Raw genomic sequence first — 21894 nt, 5'->3', positions numbered from 1 at the left:
ACTGTATTATGATTCTGGTTTCAACTGACTTAATGGGGGTAATTTTAACCCCAAAGAGCAGGTGGGTTGGGGTTGAGTGCGATGCTAAAATGTTAAAAATCTCAAACTGGCTCCAACCCACTTTCAGTAGGCGAGTTGGCCGCTTAAATATTCTAAAGAGGCTACGTGCCTCATATTTAACCTATCTTCCAGGTTTAACCCTGGCCAGCCGAGTTTCCCAGGCCTCAGGAAACCTGGCAGCTAAAGGGAGGCGAGGACAGCTTTGTGGTAAAGGTAAGTGCCCATACAGCACTGATTTTAGGCCAGAAGGAACAGGAGTACATCCTCCCAGCCCACCAAGCTTACCTGCTTCCCTGTCCGCCATCGGACCACCCCCACCCCCACCCAGATCCAAAGATTCCCCCCGTGATTAGAGATCAGACCACCCCCCAGGGATTGGATAGCGGACCCCCCTCCCAGATTGGTGACCCCCCCCCAATGTTCCTGCTAACACTGCTGCAGGTTCCCTACCTGCTCCTGGCCTGTGGCCTCCTCTGGAGCATTCCCCGCCTGACAGGGAGACAAGCCTGGCAATCAGGCTGGCTTCCGGGCTGGTAACCTGCTTGGAAAAAAAGATGCACGCAGTGATAAAACTGCACAGTGTGTGGGGAAACCCGACCCAGCCAAAACTCCTCCCTCCCCCACCCCCCACCCCACCTCCGCCCCCGCCACCTCCGCCCCCGTAAATATCAGGGCTAATAATTTGGATAAAACCAAAGGGGTGTTGTGCTGGTTGGGCAGATTACGCCCAGATTGCGCTGATATTACTGGCAAAGAGGAGTAGAAGCTCAACCCCAAAGCGAATATCGGTGAATTAGAGTTTGATCCAGTTCTGACGAAGGGTCCTCGACCCGAAAAGTTGACTCTGTTTCTCTCTCCTCGATGCTGCCTGACCTGCTGAGTGATTCCAGCATTTTCTGTTGTTATTTTGATCATCCCCCATTGTTCACTTGTGCGTGTTCTTGCACGATTTGTTATGAAGGAGAGACATTTTAAAAGGACACTAGCCTGAACTGGCCTGCATGTATGTCCCTTGCACTAAATATCTCCTTCCACTGTCAATGATAGAATGTAGAACAAAAGAGACTGCTAACTTTTTCTGTCTCCTTTTTGCTCATTTAGTTAATTTGACAGAAAATTCCATGGAAAATTTTTGCTGAGTCATCTGCCCACAGGAGACGAGCGAAGACATTGTGAGCATATTTCCCAGGAACAAATTGCAGACCTGCGGTATAGCTTTAATGGTAGTGAATGCGTGGGAGCCTGACCCTGTGGTTAGTGGGGGTAGGTAACACAGAGGGTAAAACAAAGGCAGATCAAACAGTTACACGGAGTGTAAACGATGGCCCTAGTAATTTAGATTCTGCCATTCAACCTTCAGGCTGCCCACTGACCTCTTGAATAATGTGAAAAGACCAAGATAACAAAAGAACACAGGAAATATTCATCACTGAAAATCACTAGCAAAGAAACTGGAAATCTAAAATGATAAGAGATTATAAATATTTATAATGCATATGTTCTTATTTATAAGATTAGGCTGTCTGGGTAATGTTACAGATAAGTGCTGAACAAGCAGTCTATCTCTTACACTCTTACTGGCATTTTCAAAAAGCTATTAATGGATATTTAGGCCTCCCATAGCGCAATCCATTAGAATCGTTGACTTGTACCAAAGGTTACATTTTGTCAAAGGCTTTGCGAATGTAGATGGCAGCATAGCTGAGCAGGATTAAGGCTCAGGATCTCATGGGGATATTGGCTCAAATCACATTACTGCTGGATGTTGTACTTCGAACACGGGTCAAAAGGACCTACATGTTTAGAATGACACTTCAGTTTAGTGTCATTCCTTAAAGGGGATCTTAAATACCTCTTCTCCTCAGGCGTTTATTTAAAAAACTGCTGAAATGAAAACATGACGGTGTTGGTATCCTGGGAGGATAAGATGTAATTGGCTAAAGCACCTTCTTTATCCAAACCCTATCTTAAATTCCCATGGATTGATAATATTTATCCCAGAGCGCTGAAAGAAACTAGGCACAGGAGACATCCCACAGGATTGGAACGATAGCAAAATACTGCGGATGCTGGAAATCCGAAATAACAACAGAAAACGCTGGAAAAACTCAGCAGGCCAGGCAGCATCGGTGGAGAGAGAAACAGAGTTAACGTTTCAGGTCGATGACCTTTCGTCAGAACTGGAAAAAAGCAGCTTTTTTCTAGTTCTGACGAAGGGTCTTCGACCTGAAACGTTGACTCCGTTTCTCTCTCCACGGATGCTGCCCTGGCCTGCTGAGTTTTTCCAGCGTTTTCCGTTGTTAGCCACAGGATTGGAAACTGGATTGGTGCCCATATTCAAAGAGATGCAAAACAGACAAAGGAAACCGCACTCATTAGTTTTACTTCAATTCGCTATAAAATAGTGGAATTGATCAGGAGTAAACTTCACGATTATCTGCTGTTGGAATTCAGACAAAAAAACGGTGACAGACTTATTCTAGGCTGCATATAGTGATACCACTGTACCCGGCCAGAATGGAGATGATTGGGGAGGTGCGGTGAATTACCCAATCACGCCTGGAGACTGCACTGCTGTAAGTGACTGGGATTAATTTTACACCAGTTATTTATATGTAACTATCCTCCACTCACTGCATTTGGCTACAGAAATCACCCTGCTTTTATCGGGAGAAGTTGCTTTCCTTTTGGCCATCGGTTCTGTTTGCTGTCGTTCATAGTCTCTTTTTAAATAGACTCTGTAGACTGTTTGCTGTGGTGCGCTGTTTAAATAGACACTGTTTGCTGAGTAAATAAACTTTGTGAGAGTCCGGCCGTAAGTCCCGGCCAGCCTCCAGCTCATTGGCAGACACAGTGGTGTCCTTAGACACTCTGCTTACTCTATGAATGATATTGAAATAACTAAAGATGAAATTGAAAGAGACTATACAAACAAAAAAGAACCACAGAAGTTTATAGCACAGATGGAGGCCTTTTAAATTGATCATCACTGGCTCTCCAACCAGAGGTAATAATCTTTCCCTATTAACTCTGTTAAACCCTGCATAATTGTTAAAAACCTCAATTAAATCTCCTCTTAACCTTCTCTGCTCCAGTGCAAATAGTTCCATATCTCATCTCTCCTCATAGTTTCCGATCCCTGGCATCATCCTGATGAACCTATACTGTACACTCTCTATAGCTTCAATGTCCTTTCTATAATGGGCAACGGAAACTGTACACAACACTCTAACTGTGACCTAACCAATGTTTTATACAAATTTATCGTTATTTCTTACCACTTATAAGAACCTAAAATATTGTTGGCCTATTAATACGGCTTTATTTACCTGCACTCGCACTTTCAGGGAATTATGGATTAGAACCTCAAGGTCTCGTTGTTCATCCACTGTTCAGTAGCTTTTCATTGAGTGTATTCTCCCAACCTTTGCCAAGAAAATCTGTGCTTTAACACCATGAAAATATCCTATGTTGGCTCAGTTTGGGACACTTACGATGCAGATGTACTTGTTCCTTAACATAGTTTAGGCATGTATTCAAACAATCAAAAGGTCTGCCATGAATTTGCATGCCCCACCATTATCACACAGATGCTCAGTCAAACATTTTATTTGGCCATGCTTATGTGCTGTATATTTTGCATATCTTACCACCTGTGGAAGGTGGAAGAATATCTGTGGCCATGACAGCAAAGGCATTTCTCTCCTCAATTTATGATAACTGGTGGGTTGGTGGCAGGCAACAGGTTCCAGGGTTGTCTAATGGTCTCCAGTTTCTGATGCTCAAACAAAACATCCCTATTTTCCCTGACAATTTTGATGGATTGAACAGATGCAGAGATGAGTCCCATGTATCTGATATAACAACAGAAAATGCTGGAAAAACTCAGCAGGCCAGGCAACATCCGTGGAGAGAGAAATAGAGTTAACGTTTCAGGTCAAAACCCTTTGTCAAGACTGTCCAATATTGGATAATAAGGGCTGGATTTTCACTCGGAGGTGGAGAGGGAGCAGGAGGGCTGGATTGAACAGCTTTCCATCAGGCCCTGCCGATTTTAACGGCAGGACCTGGTTAACATTTGTTTTCTCCGTTTTCCGGCCATAGCCGGCCAGATTGAGAGGCTGGCTCACTGTCGGGTGTGGTAGGCCTTCGGCACCAGGCTGCAGTCGGAGAGCGGTGAGGAGGAAAGCACAGGTGTGCAGTGCAGCCCATGATTTTCCAACCTTCCATTTGAATTTACAGAAAATCATGACTGCACGTCCTGAATTTCCCATGATATTCCCACTGGGAGCGCTGGATCACAGAATCGTCCGTGATGTGTTGGGCATATTTTACAGCAAGAACAAAAAGTGGTATATTTAAATAACACATTGCTGGTAAATAATGTACATTCATTACAGAATATGTCATGCGCTATTCAGCAGAAAGCGCCCTATTCATGTACACAGAGTTTAACATTAAATTTGCACATATTTTCCAGCCAAACCCAAGCCAAAGTCTAATGCTTGATTGGTTACACTCAGAGGAAAAGTAGAGGGGAACAGTCAAGACTAGCCTTTCATCTCCGGGACCTGGGGTTGAATCCAGCTCAGACTGATGCAATGAAAGTCTCTCTGTCTGCCGGCTGCGACATGAGGTTGGGTTGTATCAATGCAGAGCCTATTAGGCGTCAGCTTAAAACACAAATGTTGCCACTAACTAGCAATCAGTCTCAGAGAGACTAAAGAAGATTATTTTTAAAGATATTTTTGTTGCTGGGCCTGAGGGCTTTACTTTGTATCTAATATAGGAGTTCTTGGCATGGAAACTGGTGCCCAAAATGGAAAGTATTCCATTCCCTAGCACTAACCTCCCTCACCTTCATCGTCTCAAAATTCATAAAAAGTCTTATAAAAGATTAGCCTCTGTCAACCTATGTACTCACTAATGTTCTTTAGGGAAGGAAATCTGCTGCCCTTACCGGGTCTGGCCTATATGTGACTCCAGACCCATAGCAATGTGGTTGACTCTTAACTGCCCTCTGAAATGGCCTAGTGAGCCACTCAGCTGTACCAAACCGCTACAAAAAGAACAGCGGTTTTCTCGAGGGCAATTACGGTTGGGCAATGAATGCTGGGCTTGCCGGCGACGTCCACATCCCGTGAACGAATAAATAAAAAAATCATCTGCTCTCACGGCCCCTCCATTCAGTTTTCCATTAGTTTATTAATGGTAATCATGCAATTCTCTCTGACTGTAACCATACATATGCCATTACATAAGAAAGCGCTGTTGTACTTTAGTAAACACACATTTTCTCAGATTGCCTTGAAACAAAAGTTACAAATTCAAAATTTAGAGAAACTCCATGTTTCTGAACTAATTGAAATCTACACCCATCTTTACACTGGTTATGCTGGTCACGGGCAACCAGCACTCACTTGGTTCCATTCCTACCGATCTAATCTTAGCCAGAGAATCACCCGTATTGGCTCCTCTTCCCGCTCCCGCATGGCTGCCTCTGATGTCCATCAAGGATCTATCCTTGGGCCCTTCCTATTCCTCATCTACATGCTGTCCCTCGACGACATCATCTGAAAATACAGCCTAAGTTTCCACATGTACGCTATGTCCACAGATACCTAGCTCTACCTCACTAGAGCTTCTCTCGAACCCTTCAATGTCTCTAAATTATCAGACTGCTTCTCCGACATCCAGTACTGGATGAGCAGAAATTTCCTCCAATTAAATATAAGGAAGACCAAAGCTATTGTCTCGGTCTCCGCCACAAATTCCATCACCTAGCCACCAACTCTATCCCTCTCCCCAGCACCTGTCTGAGGTTGAACCAGGCTGTTCACAACCTTGGTGTCATATTTGACTCTGAAATTTGCTTCCGACCACATATCTGCAGCATTACTAAGACCGCCTATTTCCACCTCCGTGACATCGCCCGACTCCACCCCTGCCTCAGCTCATCCGCTGCTGAAACCCTCATCCATGCCTTTGTTACCTCTAGACTTGACTATTCCAACGCACTCCTGGCTGGCCTCCCACATTCCACCCTACGTAAACTTGAGGTCATCCAAAACTCGGCTGCCCGTGTCCTAACTCGCACCAAGTCCCGTTCACCCATCACCTCTGTGCTCGCTGACCTACATTGGCTCCCGGTTAAGCAACGCCTCGATTTTAAAATTCTCATCCTTGTTTTCAAATCCCTCTGTGGCCTCACCCCTCCCTATCTCTGTAATCTCCTCCAGCTCCACAACCCTCCGAGATATCTGCGCTCCTCAAATTTTGGCCTCTTGAGCATCCCTGATCTTAATTGCTCAACCATTGGCGGCTGTGCCTTCAGCTGCCAAGGCCCTACGCTCTGGAATTCCCTCCCTAAACCTCTCTGGCTCTCTTTCCTCCTTTAAGCTCCTTTAAACCTACCTCTTTGACCAAGCTTTTGGTCACCTGCCCAATATTTCCTTATGTAGTTCGGAGTCACATTTTGTTTGATAACGCTCCTGTGAAGCACCTTGGGGTGTTTCCCTACATTAAAGGTGCTATATAAATACAAGTTGTTATTGTTGGTACTATACACACTCCCAAAGAAACATATAGGCCTGAATTTTAATACTTTGGCAGGTTGGGAGTGGGGGCGGGGGTGGGGGGGTGTCAAAAGTGGTCGGGAAACCTGGGAGAACGGGTTTCCCACAGGCCCTGCTGAATTTAATGGCAGCGCCTGATTTGCATTTGAAGCCTTTGTTTCCCACCCGCAGTCAGCCAGATTAAGAGTGCAGACTGGCTGCGGGCGGGCAGGCCTGTGGCACTAGGCCACAAAGAGGAGGGAGGGAGGGATCACGTCGGGGTAGGGGGTGTTCTGGAGGAGCATGGGGGGGGGTGTTGCAGAGGAGCACCCAGAGGATGGGGCGGGAGATCATTAGAGGGCCGGAGGAGCAATGGGAGCTCATCGGAAGGCCATAATAACACGGGAGTGGAGGGGGGTTCAGGAGACCATCGAGAGGCCAGGAGCATCATCGGCGAGCCGAAGAAGTGGGGGAGGAGGGGCGGCACTTACCTCCTTGATCCAGCAGCCCTCGCCTTCCATTAGCTGGCGAGTTTCACGAGGCCTGCAAAACCCGACCAGTCACTGTTAAATTTTAAATTGTGGTTAAATCTGAGGCACGCCAGCCTCATTATAATATTTAAATCGACGACCCGCCTCTTCGGAGTGTGTTAGCTGCCCCACCCCGCCCCCATCTCCATTAAAACCAGAAGTGGGTGGGTTGGAGGCGAGTTCTGATCGGGATTCAGATTTTTAACACTTTAACTTCTCACATGACCACCAACCTGCCCATGTTTTGGGGTTAAAATTCCCCCCATAGTCCCAAAACTCTATCCTGAATTGTAATTGAAAGTTTGACCACCTCTGCTTCTTCAGATTATGAACATGGCCTGAAACTGACTTTCTTGCTTCCTAAACAATGATCAAAAACTTGAATTGGGCTGTTTTCTGTAGCTGAATGCGCACCTTGGAAAAGTGCAATTTAGCAATTCAATCAGTACGTACAAAGACATTATGTGACAAGAGACCACACCTTTAATGTAAGGGCTACTTCAATGCTGGTTTGCACATTGTCATTTTGGGTGAGTGCTGCACTGTCGGAGGTGCCGTCTTTCGGATGAGATGTTAAACCGAGGCCCCGTCTGCCCTCTCAGGTGGATGTAAAAGATCCCATGGCACTATTTCGAAGAAGAGCAGGGGAGTTATCCCCGGTGTCCTGGGGCCAATATTTATCCCTCAACCAACATCACTAAAACAGATTATCTGGTCATTATCACATTGATGTTTGTGGGAGCTTGCTGTGCACAAATTGGCTGCCGCGTTTCCTACATTACAACAGTGACTACACTTCAAAAAGTACTTAACTGGCTGTAAAGTGCTTTGGGACATCTGTTAGTTGTGAAAGGCGCTATATAAATGCAAGTCTTTCTTTCTTCTTTCTGATAACGAACTAAAGTCCTCAAATTACTGTTGATAATAGTAAAAAAGCATTTAATGCATTTTTATGAAATTCCTTTGTTTTATTTTTTAAAAAGGCATGATCCATTTATTTGAAATGGGTTAATGCCTCCAGTAAAATCGTGGATGGAAGAACGCCATACAGACGCTTTAAGTGTTTGTCAGCTATGATCGCCTACAGTAATTGCCACATTTACGTTTTACACAAAATCTGAATTGAATCTTAGAAAGGAAGCTGCATGGTATCTAGAGTTGTTATGTGAGAGCTGCACTGTATTGTATTTCTTTTTCCTTACCTTAACTACACTTATTGAATAAAAAGAACATTCAATCAGGTTTGGGGTGGATCCAACCCAAACCTTGACGAAAATATTATCTTGCAACTTTTTTTCCCCCCTTCATATGATGCCTCTGCAATAGTACTTATTGTTTTCAAAGCGCTCGTGCCAAAATCCAAGACTTTTATGTTACACAGACCTCTGCCTTTACACGAAAAGAAAAGTCTTCCAGCATTTCCCTTCTTTGAGTTAACCCTTTCTCTGCTGCTCTTACTTGAACCGGTTTGCGGTAATGAAACAGAACAAGTTGCCAAGCTGACAGTCGAGGAATATTTAGGAAACAGTGATCACAATATTATTAGTTCGGTGAAAGGATAGACGAGGAAAAGTAATGGGGAAAGATACTTGACTGACAGACAGACAGACACTGATAGAAAAGACCATGGCCCAGAAATTCGGGTCTCCACGGGTGAGTACACACGGGGTACTCACCTGTAGGCCCAATGAAAGTGCCGGTTTCCTGCATGCACTGCGCATGCGCAGGAAACCGGCACTTCCGTTCCCCTGAAAGAAGGGGTTAAAAGGTCGAACACGTGCGCAGGAGAGGCAGCGCGTGCGCATCGAACTTACGTTTTTTTTGCAGGTTTTCCCTGGAGGGTAAGTCTCCAGAAGTTAACATATAAAAAGCAGTCGCAAGGCCTGCTTTTTACAAGGTAAGTGGTGAATTAATTAAAATTAAAACATTTTTTCCACAGGTTTATTATTTTTAAATACTTTAAAGAAAGGTAAGTTTATTTTTAGCCCCGTTAGAAAATAAAATTATTTTTTTCAAAAATTTAAATTATTGTTTAAATTGTTATTTCATGTAATTTATAGTTTATTTTAAAAATGTGATTTAAAAAAAAAATTATTTGAAGATTTAGTGATGTTTTGGGGCTTATAGTATTTATAAGTTTGACAGCCCTTCCTGTCAAACTTATGAATGAAGCATTCCCTGCTACCATTGGCTCTCCATGGCCCATGTGATCCCAGGGGACGCATCGAACTAACTGCGCCCCTGGGATACGCAAGCACTGCGCGCCGGCAGTTGGAGCAGGCCCCGGATCGGAATTCCACGGGGGCCCACAGCTCAACGGCTGGCGCGCAAGGTAAATGCAGGTCGGGGGCTTGCACCCGCGGGAAGCCCCCGACCCGAATTTCTGGGCCCATAAAAATTCTTGGTCTTGTATCTAGAGGCATAGAATATAAAAGCAAGGAAGCAATGTTAAATTTGTAGAAGACCGGTTGTACAAGGGTGCAGTTGAACTATTGTATACAGGTTTGAGCACTACATTATACAACGGATATAAAAATAACGGTAACGGTAGATTCGCTATAATGTTACCAGGCATGAGGAGTTAACCGTCATGAAGAGAAATTTGAGACAGTGGGGTTCTTATCGCTGACACCAAGGAGTTTGAGGGGTCTACAAGATTATGAAGGGTTATGAATAAGCGATAGATTGTTTCCAATGAGAGGGCATAAATCTAAGTCAAGTCACAAACAGAATTCAAAGGGAAGTTAGAAAATAATGGGCTAGATTTTCAGTATAGACAGTTTTGGGGCGCTAACCTTAGCGCCCGCCCGAAGTTAGCGCCCGCCCCAAAGTAGCGCCCCGTTGCCGGAAATTCAGTGGCTTCGCCCTAAGAGGTTGGTGGAGCGCTAAAAGAGGCGTTCCACTACTATCTTTAGGCGCTAAGCCGGCGGTGCAGAGCACAATACCCGAGCTCGGGCACAGCGCACGGCAGACACTCTGGTGCCAGTGAGCTCTTAAAGGGGAAGGGTGCATGTGTTTTTTTCAAAGGGAGGAGGAGGAGGAGGAGGAGGAGGATGATGATGATGATGCACCGTTCACAACAACACATGCAGACTGCCGTTTATAGTGCAGGAGGAGTGCCCTTTAATTTGCGCTCCCCAGGGTGTGTTGCGTTCCATTTTACAAACGCTCTGGACGCCAGCCGCACAATGGGGCGGTCTGACTGAAGTTTGGATTCGGGGCGGCCAAAGGGCGTTGCACGAGGATGTGACGTCATTTTCTGCGCGCGCATCCGGGCGGCCGCTAAACTTTGCGCCGGTGCTAACGGGCAACTTAATTTGGGGCGGGGCGCAAACTGCGCTGCGCCCGGGCGCTACACGCATAGCGCCCGAAAATCACTTCTCTTAAGGCGCTAACTGCTGGCGCAAGCAACTGAAAATCTAGCCCAAAGTCTTTACATAGTAATTAAAATGTAGAATTCTCTGTTCATGAAGCAGTATTCATGACATAAAATTTGCGGCACAGGAACAGTCCATGCTGGTGTTTATGCTCCACATGAGCCTCCTCCCACTCTATTTACTTTATAAGAACATAAGAACATAAGAAATAGGAGCAGGAGTAGGCCAATCGGCCCCTCGAGCCTGCTCCACCATTCAATAAGATCATGGCTGATCTGATCCTAACCTCAAATCTTCTATCACTGTGCATCCACCCGAACCCATGTGATTATCTACCCGATCAACATACCCTTCTTTGCCTTTCTTCCTCATGTACTTTTCTAGCTTCCCTTTAAATGTATCTACGCTATTTGCTTCAACTACTCCCTGTGGTAGTGAGTTCCACATTCTCACCACTCACTGGGTAAAAACGTTTCTACTGAATTCCTTATTGGATTTATTGGTGACTCTCTTATATTTATGGCCTCTAGTTTTTGACTCCACACAAGTGTAAATAGCTTCTCTACATCTACCCTATCATAAGAACATAAGAAACAGGAGCAGGAGTCGGCCAATCGGCCCCTCGAGCCTGCTCCGCCATTCAATAAGATCTTGGCTGATCCAATCTTGGCCTCAACACCATTTTCCCGCTCTCTCCCCATACCCCTCGACTCCCTTGTAGCTCAAATGTCTGTCAATCTCTGCCTTGAATATATTCAGTGACTCCGCCTCCACAGCTCTCTGGGGTAGAGAATCCCAAAGATTCCCGACCCTCTGAGAGAAGAAATTCCTCCTCATCTCCGTCTTAAAAGGGTGACCCCTTATTCTTCTTCATAATTTTAAAGGCCTCTCTCAGCTCATCTCTCGATCTTCTCTTTTCTAGAGAAAAGAGCCCCAGCCTGTTCAGTCTTTCCTGATAGTTATACCCTCTTAGTTCTGTTATCATCCTTGTAAATATTTTTTTGCTCTTTCTCCAGTACTTCTCTATCATTTTTGCAATATGGAGACCAGAACCGAGCACAGTGCTTACTCTGTGTGGTCTAGCCAAGGTCCGATATAAATTTAACATAACTTCTCTGCTTTTGATTTCTATCCCTCTAGAAATGAACCCAGTGCTTTGTTTGCAAATTTTATAGCTTTATTAACCTGTGTTGCTACTTTGAATGACTTGTGTATCTGTACCCCTAGATCCCTTTACACCTCTGCCACATTTAGACTCTTATTTTTTCCAGGAGTAGGTGGCCTCCTTATTCGTCCTATCAGAAAAGCACCACGTCACACTTATCTATATTGAAATTTGCCATTTAATTCAATTCAATTTTATTTGCCATGTGTAACCAGTACAAGTACAAGTACAATGGAATGCTTACTCCCCGTGGGGACACGTCAGCTATTCTTACAGCGCCGTGTTCAGAAAGTCAATTCTTTGGCATCCAGTGGCAGTGGGAGCACGATGTCCCTCAGCCGCTCCGTCCTCCTCGTCACCGCGGACTCCTCCTCACTGTTGCCGGCTCGGCTCCACGTGTGGTGGCCTGCTTCTCCCGCTCACCCTCTGGCCACCATTCCCGGCTCCCCTCCTCCCAGTTGGACTGCGAGTCATCGTGGCTGCTGCTATGTCCCGATGCGCTGCGCTGCCTCCGCCCGACTCGCCGAACACATCCTCCGGTCGCCGCGGCCTCCACCTCACCGTCGCCGGCTCCACGGTCCGACAGCCCGGGCCTGCTCCTCCCGCTTCCGGTCCGGCCTCTGGCTGCCATGCTCGGCTCCCCTCCTCTCAGGACTGCCTTCCCGCTGAGGAGCAGCCGGCCGACGTGCTCTAGCGGGTTGACATGGCTGTTGCTGCATCCCGATGCGCTGCGCTGCCTCCGCCCGACTCGCCGAACACCTCGCTCCGGTTGGGGGAGCGAGCGGCGAGAGCGGGCCGCCCGAAGCAGGGAGAGCGCGCTAGTGCCAGACCGTCTCGGGCGCCATCTTGACACATCCATTCTGCAAGTTTGTTAACATCTTCTTGTATTTTGTTGCAGTCCTCCTCAGTATTAACTGTACTCCCCAATTTGGTGTCGACCGCAAATATTGAAAGTGTATTTCCGATTCCCGAGCGGCACAAATCATCCAGCAACTTGTGGTGATTCGCAATTCACGGGGTATCTCTTCCTCACCAACTTGCTGGACAATTTACACAACAATAGCGGTGTGAGCATTAAACTCAGCGTTATTTTGCCAGCAAATCCTGGCCCAATGGTTTTCATCAAACCTGATGCTACAAGTGTACAGTACGACTTAACCATTTGCATATTGAATGGTGTTTTGTAACTTGAAAATGCACACATTTATTTTATCATTTTCCTGTACTGATATTTTTGTAACGTCGCCATTGTCAAGAATAGAACTTTGCTGAAGTTTTTGTATGATTGACAGCTGCATGTGTTACTTCACATGACTGAACAGTAAACAGCTCCTCTTCAGCTCTGTTTGTCGTTATAATAACAAACACGACAGCTCCAAAGCCATGAGCTTTAGTCGTCTCATTTCTCCTGAAGAATGAAGCTAAATAGAGACTTTAATTAACTTTAATCCTGAAGGTACAGCAGCTGCAAAGCACAGGGACTTACCTTTATCTTACCACAGTCCTCGCTTAGTTATACTCTTTCTCTCCTCTATAGAGAGGCATTGGCATGAACTTATGATTGGTTAAAAGACTTCAACAGTGTAGTAAAAGCTCCCTTGCCTATTTACCCACTCTCTCCTGTTTAGTTACTGACTGACCTATTGACCGATAGTGCAAACTCATTCTGACTATCTGATAATCTGTAAAAATAATAAACATCGCAGTCAAAGTTTAATTAGAAAAATGCAGAATATTCCATTGTTAGAAGTCTTTGAATAAAAACATTTCTACAATGAGACTGGCTTTCTAATGGTACTAGACTCACCAAAGGGTTAAAATTTCAGTCTGGGCAGAATTTCTGAATACAGACTATTAAGTGTTTTGTAAACGATTAACTGTGGCTACAATGTGTGGGCTGTTTTAATTGGCTTGGCGGTGAAGCTGTCTTGTGTTAGTCATAGTCATAAAGCGTAATTAATCTTGCTTTCACCATGACAACAGCTTGTGTTTTTGAAAGAACAGCTTTCACGTGCTGAACAAACACAGAGATTATCTCTTTCATTTGCCACTGTAGGGTTTTCTATTAAAGTCACGTTGATGCTGTATGACCTCGGTGACTCATTTATACCCAGAATGTACTGAACAATAGCAGAGATTTCTTGTGACTGTATTTTGACTATGTGACCACAAAATTACATAATGTCCTTTTAAAAAGGAAAATCTGGTTAGCAATTGCTTTAACCTCTATTAAATTTAAATGTAAAACAGACTCGATGTCACCTGGGAAGATTTTGTCTAATTCTAGTTTGTCATACTTAAATTTAGAAGCGATAGAACGTAATCTTCACCAGTTGTTTCTAACAGCCAATTATGTACGTAAAGTAGAATGTCCCTGCAGGGCTGTCTTTGGTAACTGTATATGAAGTCATTTGTAGGAACATGTTATAGGGAAAGTGCTCTTCATGTCTTGCTTCTAATTTGTGGAACGACAGAATAACATCCATAATATAACATCTCAACAACACAAGATTCCTGTATGTATAATTTGTGACATTTACAAGCCAGGCCTCTTCCGGCCATAATCCCACGACAGTTAATTAACACCATCTTCTCCTTCCGTCCCAAACAGTACTCCTAAACCAACGGCAAGCCAAAAAATGAGAGACAACTTTAATATTAAACAACAGAAGATGCTGGAAAAACTCAGCAGGCCAGGCAGCATCCGTGGAGAGAGAAATAGAGTCAACGGCCTAGAAATTGGGTATAGCCCCGCCAGCTCGTTTGCGTCGTAAATTTTGCGCCCGCCGCGGAGCCAGTTGTGCCCGCCCCATATTCACTTTCAGCGCCCCAAAGCGGAACCGGGCGCTGTTCCAGGGTTTGGCCGCCCCGCTTGGGGCGCTGAAAGTGAATTTCAGCGCTGCTGGTCCCGCTGCGCCACCCGATGCGGTGCGGCAGGCTGCTGTACTGCAGGCCTCCCCCTTCTCTTAAGGGGGAGGTGCCTGCAACGGCCGGAGCCCCGATTGCAAGTGCCGGCAAAAGAGCCCGGCACAACGGAGAAGTGCCGGGCTCCACGGAAACCAGCCGGCAATGCCGCGGGGGGGGGGGGCGGGTGGAGGAGGCCGGGGAAGGAGGTGCGGGCAGGCGGCCGCCGAAAAAGCGGCCGGCCGCACCTCCACCTTAAAGCGCCCCGCTAAGGCGGCTGTAAGGACCCAGTCTCCCGATGTTGTTAGCGGCCGCCACGGATGAGGCGGCCGCTACTGAAGATGGGGATCGGCGTGGTTTCGGGCGGTACCGGGGCACTGCGCACACCGATGACGTCATCGGTGCCGGCGCAGCACTACCGGCTAACGCCGATGTTAGGGCCCACCTAATTTCGGGTGCGACGCAACTTCCGGCGCAACCCACTCTTTCGCCCCTAATTGGGCGCAAACGCAAGTGAATTTCTAGGCCAATGTTTCAGGCCGAAACCCTTCTTCAGAACTGAGATGTTGACTCTATTTCTCTCTCCACGGATGTTGCCTGGCCTGCTGAGTTTTTCCAGCGTCTTCTGTTGTTATTTCAGATTTCCAGCATCCGTAGTATTTTGCTATCGTATTAATATTAAATGTTCTTTCACCAGCCAGTTCCTACGCTGCTCCGTAAATAACAGTGCCCAGCTGCCCATTCATGTAAACTGAATCCAGGTCACAGTGAGTGACCGCATACTGCTGCACAAGGTGAAAAAGAAAAATATAATTTTAACCAAGCATTTGTCTTCGTTGAAAAATATCTCCTGATTGGTTCACAGCAGCCAATGTTAAATCATGTTGAAAGATATCGGGGTAGATTTTCAACTTTTAAGCATAAAGCTGGCATTGTGGATTGATTTCAATCCACCGTGTCAGCTGTGGCTCAGTGGGTCGCACTCGTTCTCGCTTCTGAGTCAGAAGGTTGTGGATTCACAGTCCCCACTCCAGGGACTTGAGCACAAAAATCTAGGCTGACACTGCCAGTGCAGTGCTGAGGGAGTGCTGCACTGTCAGAGGTGCCGTCTTTCGGATGAGACGTTAAACCGAGGCCCTCTCAGGAGGACGTGAAAGATCCCCATGGCCACTATTTCGAAGAAGAGCAGGGGAGTTATCCCCAGTGTCCTGGCCAATGTTTATCCCTCAATCAACATAACAAAAAACAGATTATCTGGTCATTATCACATTGCTGTTTGTGGGAGCTTGCTGTGTACAAATTGGCTGCCGTGTTACAACAGTGACTACACTTCAAAAGGTACTTCATTGGCTGTAAAGTACTTTGAGACGTCCGGTGGTCGTGAAAGGCGCTATATAAATCCAAATCTTTCTTTCTTTATCACTGGGACAAAATTGGCACGTATCTTTTTTCCATAAACAAAGTAAAGCCTTACAAATTTTTTTCATGAAGGTTGCACCTCTTGATATGATAAAAATGTTTTGCTTATCCAGGTGAGGAATGTTTTACTGGAATATGGAACACTTTTCCATTTTAGACCAGCATCAAGACCTCAGATCATTTATTCTACAATCGGATACAGAGTAAAGCTCCCTTTATTGGGCTCCAACAGTGAGTCTTAAATACCAATCTCTATGCCCACCAGGGTGACATATTCAATTTCCTGTGCCAACTGTTTTGTGGCTTTTCTGAGTGAAATAGCCAGCTTAGTGCTGTGGGCCCATGCCCACTAGCATTTGGGATCAGTCTTTCAAAATGCACTTTGCAAAGGACCTCGACGGACAACAGACAGAGAAAGCTGCCACTCCCTCAATCTGGGCTAAACTTGAACCCAGAGTCCAAGAGGTGAAAGACCTGTGTACAACCTGCTGCGCTGCTACCAACTCGGTTCATTTTTAAAATTAATTTAAAATGGCATAATAAAGGCAGAGTATAAGCAGAAAACGTGGAGACGCTTTTCAAGTTTTATGCACTTTGTGATTCTCAAATATCACAATCAACTTGTGTTGTTTACTGGCTATGCTGCTTCGATGATTAGTAGAAAGTCCATGTATCACAGGGTTCCAAGTATCTTCTCCATCTGGTTTCACTATTAATGAGGGAGCCTATGAACAGCAACACATCGGAGACACTGAGACATGCTATGTATGTTCATTGCGCAGCAGTTGCCAAATTCAGAGATTATGAAAACCAAAAGATCTGTTTTCTTTTCTTTCATTATCTGCTAAACACAAGTATTATTTAGCAAAAACTATACAAGATCATTTGGATGTACACGTCTGGAACTCATGGCACTATTTGAAGAAGAGCAGGGGAGGTCTCCCCTGTGTCTTGGCCAATATTTAGCCCTCAACTGAGGTGTTTATATCAGCTAATCTGCGATGTACTTCTCTAAGTCATCCAACACATACAAAAATGTTTCATTATTACCATAGTTTCAATACATTGTCATACATTACCCTAACATTTGCAGCATACAAGTTGCAGTATATGTGGTATAGTGAGTGAGCCTTATTGTGTGGCTTGGTTTGCGGAAGGCTGTAAGGACTGATTCTAGGGAGGAGTGTCGAAGTTAGAAGTCATTGAAATCAATGGAGAATAAAATCGGGCGAGGTATAAAATGGGTGGCCGACCCAAGCCTGTCCATTTCCTGCTGGAATAACCATTAAAAAAAATTCGGCCCTCTTCATGGCTGCAGCTCCTTGACGACCAATGTTACTGACAAGGCTAACACCAGGAGCTAACCTCATCGATAACCAGTTAAAATGGCATTGGGGTCTGAATGACACGCTGCCCGAACCACACCTGCCAAAATGCTGAGAGGCGCAGAGTCAGCATGTACGCGGTGAGCCTCACCCTGTAAAGTGTGAGGTGATGCACCTTGGGAGGACTAACAAGTCAAGGGAATACAAAATGAAGGGTAGGACCCTAGGAAGGACAGAGGATCAGAGGGACCTTGGTGTGCATGTACATAGATCCCTGAAGGCAGCAGGACAGGTAGATAAGGTGGTTAAAAAGGCATATGGGATACTTGCCTTCATTAGCCGAGGAATAGAATATAAGAGCAGGGAGGTTATGATGGAGCTGTACAAAATGCTGGTTAGGCCACAGCTGGAATACTGTGTACAGTTCTGGTCGCCACACTATAGGAAGGATATGATTGCATTAGAGAAGGTGCAGAGGAGATTCACCAGGATGCTACCTGGGCTGGAGTGTTTCAGCTATGAAGAGAGACTGGACAGGCTGGGGTTGTTTTCCTTAGAGCAGAGAAGGCTGAGGGGGGACCTGATTGAGGTGTACAAAATTATGAGGGGCATAGATAGGGTAGATAGAAGGGAACTTTTCCCCTTAGTAGAGGGGTCAATAACCAGGGGGCATAGTTTCAAGGTAAGGGGCAGGAGGTTTAGAGGGGATTTGAGGGAAAACTTTTTCACCCAGAGGGTGGTTGGAATCTGGAACTCACTGCCTGAAAGGATGGTAGAGGCAGGAACCCTTACAACATTCAAGAAGTATTGAGATGAGCATTTGAAACACCATAGCATACAAGGCTACGGACCAAGTGCTGGAAAATGGGATTAGAATAGACGGGGCTTGATGGGCTGAAGGGCCTCTTTCTGTGCTGTATAACTCTATGGCCTAGAAATTCGGTATAGCCACGTTTGGGGCGCTAGTCCTGGCGATGCGCAAAGTTTAGCGGCAGGCGCAATTTAGCGCCACCTAGCGCGATATTGGGTTGCAGCGCCCCTAAAGGTGATTCCGGTGCTAAATCAGGCGCTGCATGTTACTCTTAAGGCGCTAACCCGGCGGCGCAACCCAATTTCGCCGCGGCGGGGCGCAGCGAAGGTGCTGTCAATAATCACTTTCCCTGAGACACACTGGCGCCGGCCAGCTCTTAAAGGGGCAGGTCAATTGGCATCACCAGACACACTCACTGCCTTGTAGGCCTTCAAAGCGGTGGGAGCCTACCTGTGGCGCACCAGCCTAGCAAGACATGGAAAGGGTGAGGCAGAGGGTGGAACGCCTCACTGATGGGGCATTGGATGCTTTGGTTGGTGCAGTGGAATCAAGGCCAAGGAAGATGGTCGGAATGTGATTTATGTTTTGGACAGTCTCTCGGGTGTGAGAGGCAGTTATGTGTCAGTGTATTAGTTTTGCTTTCTGTTGCCATAGCTTTCTCATGTTTTAAGGAACCACATTTTGTGTAATGAAACACTTTCTTCATTTACAATGGCCATGCCTGCTATTTACATGCATCTTGCCCTTCACAGGCTTGGGGGTATCAGACCGGTTCCATTCCTGTTCTTGGAATGGCAGCAAGCATTCCGTGAGAGGGGCCTAGAAGCTACTTCTGATCAGCCTCTGATGCGCAGCCTGAGAAGAGCCGCTCGCGTAGAAGTTCAGGCCAGCAGGCATCTTCTCAGCCACCGACAGAGATGTCCTGCACCTTATCTGAGGCTGCAGATCTGGCTGAAGCAGCTGGCACAGCTCAGTCACCACCTCCTTTCTAAATCACAGCCTTCTGACACACTGCTCCTCCGGCATGTTCATGTAGGAAAACTGCTGTCGGAAAACCCTGCCAGCGTAAGGCCTGCTGTGGCGACGTCTGTTGGCCCTCCTCCGCCTGGCCATGCCGACCCCCCTCTCCCAGCGTCTCAGTGCCCTTTCCAGATGATTCAGCAGCAGGATGTTCCCCTCCAATGCAGCCCCCATAATAAGTGCCCACAGGAAGGTTCCCCGTTGTCAAGGCTCACCAACAGCAAGGTGATGGTCAGAAGGCTGAAGATCGTCTGGCTGCGCTGGCTCAGTGGTCAAATGGCTCTCAGTGTGCAGCTCAGCAACTCTTTGTAGCTCTCAAGGAAGTTGTGCTCCAAAAATGGCTGCCGCTTTTAAGCCACACCAGTCCCCTTTAAATAACGCTCCTCCAGCCCGAGAGCGACTTGGTAAGGTTCCAGGTAAGTTGTCACTATTAGCGCCAGGCGCTACGGAGGGGGGCGCCACTGAATTTCCGGTCCGGGGCACCCAAAAGGCGTTGCACGCTCAAATGACGTCATAATTAGCCTGCGCCCGTGAGCGGGCGCTAAGATTTAGCGCCGGCGCTAAATACATGCTCAATATGGGGCAAGGCGCTAGGCGCCCTGCACCCGCCCGGAAATTGGCTAGCGCCCCACTTCTCGGCCTCTTTAGGCATTAATCAGTGGCGCAACCAACCGAATGCTGCGATGTTAACCTCTTGTACAACACATGCTCACCGACCATAGCGGGTGGGTGTGGGGGGGGGGGGCGGGTGCGGTTGGTGGGGTGGAGGGAGGGATCAAATTGAGGCTTTTACTCTCTTGGTGTAGAATGGTCATTTGGAGTGCAGGTTAACTGGCAGCCATGGTATTGTCTCTCAGCCTGGGTCAGTACCTTCAGGATAGGAAAGGGAAAACAGTGCTAAGCACCGCTTTCAAAGTTGTAGCACATTCTCAGTTTGAAGAAGAACGAGGAGAAAGTTGAAGCCGTTTACCAACATTATCTAAACCCTGTGAGGGTTCCTGTTCCAAGTAACTGTTTATCCTCTAATTAATGGGTTCCCTCATTAAAGCAGGACTAAACACAGACTAAGATTGTAACAGACAAAGAAAATAATGAGCACGCACATATCAGATAGAGAAGCCAAGAAACAAGAACTTAAGAATTATAAGAATGCAAGCTTTTTCTTTTAAGGCATGATGTAAAATGAGGTGAAGCAGTCATTGCTTAATGCCCGTAGATAGACCTTTGTCATTTTGGAATGGTCATTGATGAATTCTTGAATACAGTGGTGTCTCCTTTTTATTATTAGTTCCAGTCCAACAGCCAAATGTGTGATATTAAAATGGCTTTGACATTTAATAGCCTCATAAAATGAAATAAGCGAGGGTCAAACAGCACCAGAAATATAAGTATAAAATGGATCGAAATGGGAAGGGAGATAAAGATACAATGATGAGGAAAAATAAGTCATGAAACATTACAAAGAAATTCACAACTTAAGCCAAGTGTCAATACTGTACTAACAACAGAAAATGCTAGAAAAACTCAGCAGGCCAGGCAACATCCGTGGAGAGAAAATAGAGTCAACGTTTCGGGTCAAAACCCTTTGTCAAGACTGGAAAAGCACAGGAAATGAAATAGATTAAGAGGCCAGGCTGGGAGAGAAGGGCTAACTCTCATAGCTAGCCATAGGGTCACTCACACGAGGCTAGGCGTTTGAGGCTTTAGGTGTACCTGTGTGATCATTTAAGTTTAACCGCAGCTAAATGAGTTATTATGACTGCTCGTTAGTCAGGAATGTTGGGCAGCCCAACCCAATGATGTCCTCAGTGCTGAAGCCAACACTACAGCTAAGTGTTTAAAATCCATACAAGATTGTGAGCATTGTGCAGTTAGGGGGACAGGGCTGACTTGTAGATTTTCAGTACATGCTTGGCCAAGAACAAGGTATAGGCTGGAATTTACCTGTACGCTCACTGGAGGTAATTTTGACTTTGGGCGATAGTGTAAAATGGGCGCTAGCGAGTCAGCCGCACGTTATACATCTCTGCCGATGTTCAATTCCATCGACTTCAATAGAAATGAAAATCAGGAGACACGTATAGCGGGTGGTTGAATCAATACCGCCCGTTTTATACTATTGCACAAAGTCAAAATTACCCTCACTATGCTTTGTGGAAAAAGAGACATAATGGGCCGTAATTTGCGACCCCTAATTTGATCGGAGCAAACAATTCTACAGTAAGACAGCTTCAAAGTCTCATGCAAGGTGCCATAGGGGTTACATATTTTTGTCTCCCAAATGATTGATGTGTGGCAGCTGGCTATCACACTCCAAATGTTAATGAGGGAGTGAACGAGGCGGGAAATACACAGTTCATAACGAATTAACATTCAAGTGGTATATTTCTACATTGAAGATAGCCATTAGTTTATCAAGCGAATGATAACAAAAGTAATAAGGTACACAGTAACTCAGAACTCAGGCCATTTAGCGCAAGTCAATAATCGCACATTAATTTTAGTTTCTATAGTTGAAAATAGGAAGTGGTTTTATGATCACTTGGATATGTTTGGAAACAGAACAATTCACATCCCCTTCAAGTTCAAGAGAGCAGTGAGACAAGGCATCCTGCCAGGCAGGGTTTAAGGCACCATGCCAACTGTTGAAAGCTAGAGTTAGACTCCCTGCCTCGTCAGCTAATTATCAATGGCACTTAATGCTTAAAGCAGCAGAATCCTTTGCTGCT

This window comes from Somniosus microcephalus, chromosome 9, assembly GCF_052327205.1.
Source record: "Somniosus microcephalus isolate GS21.2 chromosome 9, FLI_Smic_1.0, whole genome shotgun sequence".
NCBI classification, from domain to species: domain Eukaryota; kingdom Metazoa; phylum Chordata; class Chondrichthyes; order Squaliformes; family Somniosidae; genus Somniosus; species Somniosus microcephalus.
The sequence above is the reverse complement of the archived record's forward strand: the minus strand, read 5'-3'. Positions refer to the sequence as shown.